We start from the raw sequence: 10,014 nt of genomic DNA on the forward strand, positions 1-10,014 counted from the left end.
CTTTGTTTTCATTAATTCTATCCTGCAAACAGAAACCGACATTTTAGGGTTTCATCAATTTTTTATTTTTTTTCAGAAATGTTCCTTTTGTATTTTTTGTCATTTTCATCTAGAAGTGTGCTGTCCTGTACACCTTTTATAGTACTGACATCCTGTATTTCATTTTTCTTTTCAATGTTGACCATGCAAAGTATATCTAATGTAACCACTAACACTATACATTATATTAATAGAATTCCACTGCTATGCCAGATCCATCCATATATATATATGTGTGTGTGTGTGTGTCCCAATTTGGATTACGAACCCAAAGCCCATAGACACATGGTTCAAAGAACGCCAAAGAGGGAATCTGTCACGCTCCGCCCCCTGTGGCCTTGCACTGATGTAGCGATCTGTTCCTTTAAATATTCTTATCCTATACAGTTGTGGATAGTGAGGACAAATAAGCGTTTTTAATGGAGCAACTTTGTTCTTCTACTATTCAGTATAACCAGGCTTGGCAATAATCACTTAGTGAGTTAAAATGATGGACAAATTCCGTCAACTCCATAATGGATGTCTGAAAGACACCTGTAGTAGTGAGGTGCACCCGGTATACAGATCAGGTTAGGGCACCCCACTTTCCCAGCTGGTTTGGGCTAGTATTTCAGCGTGGGAGTGCACATACTGTCTTCTTGGTCCTCATGAATCCACATCTCTTCAGCCTGTAATCCAACGGTTGATTCCCCAAAAGCAGTGTTCCCCCAACCGGTGGCTCTCCAGCCACTGGCTGTCAGGGCATGCTGGGAGTTGTAGTTTTGCAACAGCTGGAGAGCCACAGGTTGCAGAACACTGCCCAAAAGGAAGGGGCTGTTAGTTCTCTATCCCACCTACTACATGGATTTATAGGATTGGTCCACCCTCATGTCTGATTTGGCCTATGCTCGGAGAGGGGAAATTTAGCCATGTTTGTTTTTTGCGATTAACTTTAAAAAGGTTGTCCAATCCGGCCAATCCCTGTCAATATGCCCTGCTTCAGTATATGGACTGCAAAGGGGAGGGACTGAGTGCGAACGTGTATTACATTGTCGCCCATTCTTTTAAATAGGTGCCATGTAATACCACCTCAATCCTGCAGTGGCATTAAAGGAGTTTTCCCATAATTGAAATTGATCACCTATCCACAGGATAAATATGTGATGGAGGGGGGGGGGGATCCCAACTGCTGGGCCCCCCACCAATCACGAGAATGGGCTGCCATTCCTCTGAGCCCTATAGCAATGAATGGAGCGGTGGCTGAGCACGTGCAGTTCAGCTCCAATCCTATGGGGCTCCCAGGAACAGCAAGGCAAGCCCATTCTCAATATTGGTGGGGGTCCCAGCAGTCAGACCCCCACTGAACAGATATTTATAACCTACCTTGTGGATAGGTTATAAATATGGACTATGGTAAAGCCCCTTTAATATAATCTTTTAGGAGCACAAATCCTAAAATATCTACAATCCAATTCAATGTATTGTTCATTGGAAGCAGCCATTGAAGGCTGGGAGAGGCTGTGACTATAGGCTGACAGTCCAGTAAGGTCCCCGTCCCATGATCACTTCTTGCTGCTACAGTAATGACATTTTTTTTTTTCTCCCCATTTTTGTCTTTGTAGCCAATACCCCGTAGGAGCTGCGGCCGGTGGAGTCCCACGATGGTGCAACCCGGTGGAGGTTTTTTTTTTTTTTTCTTCTCCTGATGGTATATTAAAGAAAAAGGCCTTGTCTTGTGTACGTTTTGAGGACGTGTTAAATCCCGAGCTGTGAAAATAATGTATAACTTATGCAGATTGTTATATCTATTGTACATTTTATTTATAAAGGCAGAAAAAATAGCGTTCAAAATATTGAAAAAATGAACGCACGAATCTCTAAATAGAGGGGGAAAAAAATCACAGTAGAGTGAAACGGACATTTTCAGGTTTGCTTTGAAACTTTTCATTGAAGGAATTTATTGCTACCGTTTTTCTCCTGACGTGACTGCAGTTTCTTTATATTTAATTTGTGATGTAATGTATGTGTTATATTGTGTGAACGATCCCACCAGTGTTACCTGCAGGTCAAAGCAACTGGATCAGTGACCGCCATCTGCGGAGGAAGGACCGACATATATTTATGGCCTGGTCTGAAGACTTGAGCCGCCTGTATTTACGGATGTCTCTTCATATCGATTTCACGGGTTTCCAGACTCATTCCAGACTCTCTTACTGTGCTTACCCGCTGCTTACAGTCTCTACCTGTCATGGTTGCATATTGTTCTTGTATGGTAAAGGGGTTCTCCGGGGTTATAGAAATGGAGGTGAGATAAACGCTCAAACTCACTAATATATCTTTTGCTTAAAGGGAACCTGTCACATTGAACATGGTGTTACTAGGAGCTGAGCACATTGTCGTTTTAGGCCTTAGGCTGTGTTCACACGCAAACTCAAAAACGTCTGAAAATACGAAGCTGTGTTCAAGCGAAAGCAGCTCCTGATTTTCAGACGTTTTTGTAGCAACTCGTGTTTTTCGCGGCGTATTTTACGGCCGTTATTGGAGTTGTTTTTCAATGGAGTTAATTAAAAACGGCTCCAAAAAACGTCCCAAGAAATGACCTGCACTTCTTTGTACGCGCCGTATTTTGAAAACGATGCGTAAAATTGCGCCTCGTGGGAACAGAACACCGTAAATCCCATTGAAAGCAATGGGCAGATGTTTGGAGGCGTAATGGTGCAGTTTTTTCAGGCGTAATTCGAGGCGTAAACGGCCCGCATTACGTCTGAAACCACTGCGTGTGAACATACCCTAATTCAAACGAGCGAGTCTGTAAAAAAAAGTCTTATGTATTTCAGTTGCGTGTGGCATCCGTATTTCACGTCCATGTTTCTGCGCTTCCTGTTTTCTTTTTCGTCAGCATTTTTTCACGCACCCATAGACCTCATGGTTCAGAGGTGGCGTTCCCTTTAAAAGCCTGTAGCTCTTAGGCCTCATATCGATCAGTAGTCATCCACATATCAGCCACGTAATCCATAGTGCAAATTATGTCACCGACATGTCCCAACCCCTTGAAAGAGTCACATGATCACTCAGGCGCCATTTTCTTGGGGAATCCTCTATCCGCAATTACAGACCGCTACGAATGCCCATTCGTAGCCGTCTGCAATTTTGCACGCGCCCATAGACTTCTATGGGCGAGTCCGTGCCACAATTGCAGACGAATCGAACCTGGTCTATATTTTGCGGATCATTTCTACAGTACGGACACACATCCGTAAATATACTAAAAGGTGTTCGCGGAAAATAGAAATGAATGGGTGTGCAATTTCATCCGTAATTATCAATAAAAACTACAGTTGTGTGCATGGGGCCTTGGACAGTGTAGCTTTAGGACCAGCCTGTCTCAAATGACTGCTGCTTTAGTCTGAAAATATTCATGAGACCACAGCTGAATTATTTGTCCAACCTGCAGTGCTCCAGTTGTGAAACTACACCTCCCAGCGTGCTCTGGCAGCGTTCATGCTGTGAGTTGTACTTTTGCAACAGTTAGGGTATGTTCACACGCACTATTTACGGACGTAATTCAGGCGTTTTACGCCTGGAATTACGGACGAAAATACTGCTTGAAAGCGTCGGCAAACATCTGCCCATTCATTTGAATGGGCTTTAGGCTGGGTACACACGAGCACATTAACGTCCGTAATTGACGGACGTATTTCGGCTGGAAGTCCCGGACCGAACTCAGTGCAGGGAGCCGGGCTCCTAGCATCATACTTATGTACGACGCTAGGAGTCCCTGCCTCTCCGTGGAACTGCTGTCCCGTACTGAAAACATGATTACAGTACGGGACAGTTGTCCTGCAGCGAGGCAGGGACTCTTAGCATCGTACATAACTATGATGCTAGGAGCCCGGCTCCCTGCACTGAGTTCGGTCCGGGACTTCCGGCCGAAATACGTCCGTCCATTACGGACGTTAATGTGCTTGTGTGAACCCAGCCTGACGATGTTCTGTGCAGACGGTCATTTTTTTTACGCGCCGCTGTCAAAAGACGGAGCGTAAAAAAGATGCCCGCGTCAAAGAAGTGCCTGTCAATTTTTGGGACGTAATTGGAGCCGTTTTCCATTGACTCCATAGAAAAACAGCTCCAATTACGTCCGTAATGGACGCTGCGAAAAACGCCTGCACTTGCCATTACGTCTGAAATTCAGGAGCTGTTTTCGCCTGAAAACTGCTCCGTAATTTCAGCCGTAACGGACGTGCACGTGTGAACATACCCTTAGGGTATGTTCACACGCAGTGCTTTCAGATTTAATTTGTCCGTTTTACGCCTCGAATTACGCCTGAAAAAACGCCCCTAATACGCCTACAAACATCTGCCCATTGCTTGCAATGGGATTTACCGTGTTCTGTTCCCACGAGGTGTAATTTTACGCGTTGCTGTCAAAATACGGCGCGTAAAAAGACCCCTTCGAAAAAGAAGTGCATGTCACTTCTTGGGACGTTTTTGGAGGCATTTTTCATTGACTCCATTGAAAAACAGCTCCAATAACGGCCGTAAAATACGCAGCGAAAAACGCAAATTGCTACAAAAACGTCTGAAAATCAGGAGCTGTTTTCGCTTTCGTATTTTCAGACGTTTTTGGTCACGGCGTGTGAACATACCCTTAGAGAGCCTCAGGTTTGAGTTCACTGCTCTATGGACATATCCTGCCCGTAGAGCGGAAACTCACCAAATGTTGGGAGCCCACGCAAGCATCCATGATCCCTGAGTGAGGGGTTAGAAGATTTACTGGGTAAGCTCTAGATGAGTGGGGGGTGCCGTCACCTCCAGTTTTAAAATTTTGAGAACCCTTTAAGATTATCAGCAGAGGGATGAGTGCAAATTGAGAAAATACTCAGGAATATTTAAAAATGAAGAGAAGCTATTATGTATAAAAAAAAAAACAAAACCTGCTAGAATCACGTATAAAACCTCCACAGATAATAGGCCACGTTTCTCAATAAATATACACCTTTTTTTTTTGGGTGCATTTTACTCTAAAATAGTGTGTAATCTGCTATGCGACATATATACTAACCATTCACACCAGAATTTAGTGCCATTTGTCGCCATACACGCCTGTTTGTAAAAGTAGGTTTGGCTTACTACTCGGCTTCAGGGAAATGTATAAAGTTAGAATTTTTTTTTTTTTTTTTTTAAATAGGTGCAAATCCGAAAAAAAAAAAAGTTGGATCTGTTCTCCACATAGACCCTGGCGTAGAAAAAGTGCCGTCATTTTAGCCAGTGTGAAAATTAATGGAAGTGATGCACGTCGTGACAGATTTATTAAAACGGTCGTAAATTTGTCTAAATAAATGTTGGTAAAGTAGTCTAGATTTAAAAGGGATTGGACAGGATTAGAAAAACATGACAACTTTCCTCCAGACAAAGTGCCACACCTGTCCATGGGTTGTGCCTGGTATTGGAGTTTAGCTCCATTGCAGTGAATAGGGTTGATCTGCAATACCACACACAACCTGTGGACATGTGTGGTGCTGTTTTTTGGAAGAAAGCCGTGTTTTTGTTTTTTTAAAATTTTGGACAACCCCTTTAACTTAGACATTGTCAGAAATGATGTCACATTTGATAAATGTGTGCCTACATGCTTAGTCTAAAGAAACAGGAACTCTAACCTGGTAGGTATACTGGGTGCAGGTATATCCACTGTGTAGGTGTTGGGGTTCTGCTGAGTATACAGGTCTACATAGAGGAGTGGATGCCCCTCCCTTGGTTCTGGTTCACTCCATCACACCTGCCCATGCCAGGATAGGAGGATTGAGTGGAGCACCACCTCCTCATGGGCCATATATATATATAGTAGTTGAATCTATGGGTTGTACGCCTTTGCAGGTGCTTCCAACGCTTCTTTAACATAGCCCTCACATGCAGACCAAAGATCATATTGTGGCAGAACAATGACTACATGGATATACAAGGGCACTTTTTTGCTTTCTTCAAAGTGAATCTCCACCTTTTAGCATCAGGTTGTTCTTAGGCGCATCATCCGGTGCTGATTCATTTTATAATATATCTTTATAATGGCCAGAGCTTGGTATTTCTTACAAAGCTCCAAATTTCCATGCATAGCTAAAGAGTTAAATGACAAATTTCTGACTGTCTACAGCCACCACTAGGGGGAGATTACTGCATACTGTTTCATTATTAAAGGGGTCTTCCAGACTTTTTAAAATCATCAGCAGGGCAGAGGATGGTGTAATGTGACCTCATTCAGTTCTGTAGAACTACACATCAAATTATGAAGGTGAAATGAGGATGGTGCACGCTGCAGCTCCCTGCCCCCTCCATGTGTGCGGTCAGCCAGCCTTTCCTGCACGTCTTAGATGCTATCAGTGCTTTTGACAAGCGTTCTTGGCCTTTTGCTACTTCTGCATGGCTGAGGATAGTGGGTCATGAACACTTGGCCTCCAATTGAGACTTTGAAGGCCATTGTCGGCAGTTGCACCCATCAGCTAAACTGTTTAGGGCATCTATTCGATACTCCTATTGAAATAACTCAAATATCTGTATTTACGCCTTGTTACCATGTTTTAAAAATGTGATTTTTCTTTCTTTAATATCTTTTGTCCCCATGACAGCACCCCTTGTGTGCTAGCAGCTCAGTGTTGTCATAGGGACTATGAGCCTTGTAGCAATCTATCAAATATTTTATTTTCTTACCTTTGCTAGGAAGGCGAAAGAGGAATTCTGATAAGTTGCTGTGTGGCACAATGTCGCCATGATAACACTGAGCTGCCAGGGCACGGGGGGAGGAAGTGTTGTCGTGGGTCCGTAGGAACAGAAGCTCAAATCATGGGAGACTTTTAATTTCAAATACTAAAAAACTTGGCACCTTATGTTAAAAAAACACTCGAGCCTTTTATGCTCCGTGAAAGGGACTTGCCCTAGTTGAATACTTATGGTTAAAATGTTTTAAAATAATAAAAATCTAAATATTTTTAAGGAAAAATTAAACTTCCACATATTTGTTCACGATAAGATATATGTATAATCGAGGTACCAGGTAGAAATTTTTCACAAAGGTTGTGACTTGCTGGGTTACGAGGAGCACGGAATCCTAAAGTTTATCAAAATGTGTCCCTTAACTTAAAAATGTATTTTATTTTTTTTGCCTTAAAGGGTAACTAAACATTTGACAAGCTTCTGACATGATATAGTGACATATCATAAGTTTGGATTGGTGGGGGTCCCAGCGTCGAGACCCCCACCAATCGCTAGAACGAAGCAGCAGAAGTCCTCGTGTGACCGCTCAGCCGCTACGTGTCTGTTTGGCTTTCTCTGGAAAGCCGATGTATCGGAATACGGGCCCAGACTTTGTATTGAGCCCATCCTCCGATACATCGATTTCCAGAAAAAGCCGAACAGACACGAAGCAGCTGAGCGCTCACACGAGGACTTCCGCCGCTTCGTTTGAGCGATTGGTGGGGGTCTCAGTGCTCGGACCCCCACCAATCCAAACTTCTGACATGTCACTATGACATGTTAGAAGTTTATCAAACGTTTAGTTACCCTTTGACTTATAATTTTTTTTTTATATACATTCCGATTTTTGCTTAGAAATGATTGTGTCTCTTGTAAATAAACTACATTTCACTTTTATTTTGCTGTTGGTTAAACTTATGCAGTTGGGAATAAGGTTAGGCAAGAGTTAGGTCACTATTGAGGCCGGCTACCTCCGTACATTAAAGGGGTTATCAGGAGAGGCCATCAAAATCTGATTGGTGGGGGTCGACTCCCAGCACCCCCCACAGATCAGCTGTTGTGAAGGGGCCGTGGCGCTCATACGAGCGCTGCTGCCTCCTCATTCCTTATCTGCTTGTTCTGTGAACCCTCAACACACTTGTAGCGGGGGGTTCACAATATTACAGCATTCTCCTATTCACTTCAATGGCAGAAGACTGTAATACTGTGAACCGCTGCTACAAGTGTCGGGGATTCACAGTACAGCCCAGAAAGGAAAGAAGCGCTCACAAGAGCTCCACAGTCCCTTCAAAATAACCAACGGGGGTGCCAGGAGTCAGATCCCCACAGATCAGATATTGATGGCCGATCCGGAGGACTTATGACTGGACAACCCCTTTCACTGAACCAGACTTAGATGAGCTAGGTTCCCGCAAGATCCAAATCCTACAGTTCTGCTAAACCAAACTTAGATTCTAGAACTCTAGGGGGATCAAAGTTTAGCCCAGTAGAACCACAGGGGTTCAGATTTTTGGAGATTACTGATTGCCAATAAGTAAGATTCTTAGGACTGGTTATAACGGAATTACTGAGAAAATCTCTGCGGCCAGTCCATTGAAACTAGCAGGAATTCCTCTGCAGGAAAAACACACCCTTTCCTGTGTTTTTTTTTGTACTGACAAAAATGGTGCAGATTTTGCCGCGTTTTTCTCAATGTTGGGAGACGGTGACGACATCTCTGAAAAACGCAGCAATTCAGTCCACTTTCCGCAGCAGGAACTGACCTGCTGCGGTACAAACAATACGCACCGCAGGTCCATTTCTGATCTGAAATTTTATGCAGCGTGTGGATGAGATGTTACATCTCACGCACTTTGCTCCTACATTTTTCTGCTGCGTATTTTCCATCTGCAATTCGAGACGGAAAATACGCAGCAATTCCGCTTCGTGTGGACGAGCCCTTACAGTTCTCTTAGTTCAAAACCGAAGCTTCAGCCATAAAACCAAGGCATAGGTGTAGTAATAAAATAATGTTAGTCACTGTACCACTATGGCTATTATTTAAACAAAACTAAAGAAAGGGGATGTATCAGAGAAGGTTCCTCTCTTCTGGATCTGAAGGATATACCAACCAAGGTGTGTAAACCAGTCCACCCCCGCATTACATGGGCTAGGCTAGACCTAAGCCAACCAGACCATATAAAACTCAGCCTATTATGAGCCAGCCATTCCTTCATTCATTCCCAGCTGTAAGATGTCTGATAGATAAATCTATAGATTATGTGACAGTCATCGTAGGACTTCTAATACCGTCACTTTACATGCAGTTCACTATTATTACAGTGAAATGTCTAATCCATTATGGCCTCATGCACACGACCGTAAAAACTCCCGTTATTACGGGTCGTAATTACGACCCGTAATAATGGGCTCATAGACTTCTATTGGCGACGGGTGCCTTCCCGTTTTCTCACGGGAAGGTGCCCGTGCCGTTGAAAAAGATAGAACATGTCCTATTTCAGGCCGTAATAACGGCACGGACAGTCCATAGAAGTCTATGGAGCTCTCGTAATAACGGGTGGCTACATGTGTGCACCCGTCATTACGGCAGCGTTGCTAAGAGACGTCAGTAAATAGTCACTGTCCAGGGAGCTGAAAGAGTTAACTGATCGGCAGTAACTCTTTCAGCACCCTGGACAGTGACTACTGATCAGTATAAACCTGTAAAAAATAAAAATAAAAGACTTTCATACTTACCGACAACTTCCTGCTTCCTCCAGTCCGGTCTCCCGCCCGTTGCCTTGGTGACACGTCCCTCTCGACATCCGGCCCGACGTCCTGGATGACATTTCAGGCCATGTGACCGCTGCAGCCAATCACAGGTCAATCACAGGCTGCAGCGGTCACATGGACTGCCGCGTCATCCAGGGATGTCGGGCTGGATGTGAAGAGAGGGACGCGTCACCAAGACAACGGCCGGGTAAGTATGAATTTCTTTAACTTTTATTACAGAAAAGGCTGTCCCTTCTCTCTATCCTGCACTGATAGAGAGAAGGGGCTGCCGATTAGTGCAGTGCTATTTTGCCGCCAAAAACGTGCCCGTAAATACGGGTGGAATACGGGTGACACCGGACCCATATTTACGGGCACGGGTTCGTAAATACTGGTGCAAAACGGGTGGAATACGTGTGACACCGGACCCGTATTTACGCCAGTATTTACGGGTGGGAAAAAATACGGTCGTGTGCATGAGGCCTATATGTGAGTCTGTTG

This window comes from Rhinoderma darwinii, chromosome 3 (assembly GCF_050947455.1).
Source record: "Rhinoderma darwinii isolate aRhiDar2 chromosome 3, aRhiDar2.hap1, whole genome shotgun sequence".
Classification (NCBI taxonomy): Eukaryota; Metazoa; Chordata; class Amphibia; order Anura; family Rhinodermatidae; genus Rhinoderma; species Rhinoderma darwinii.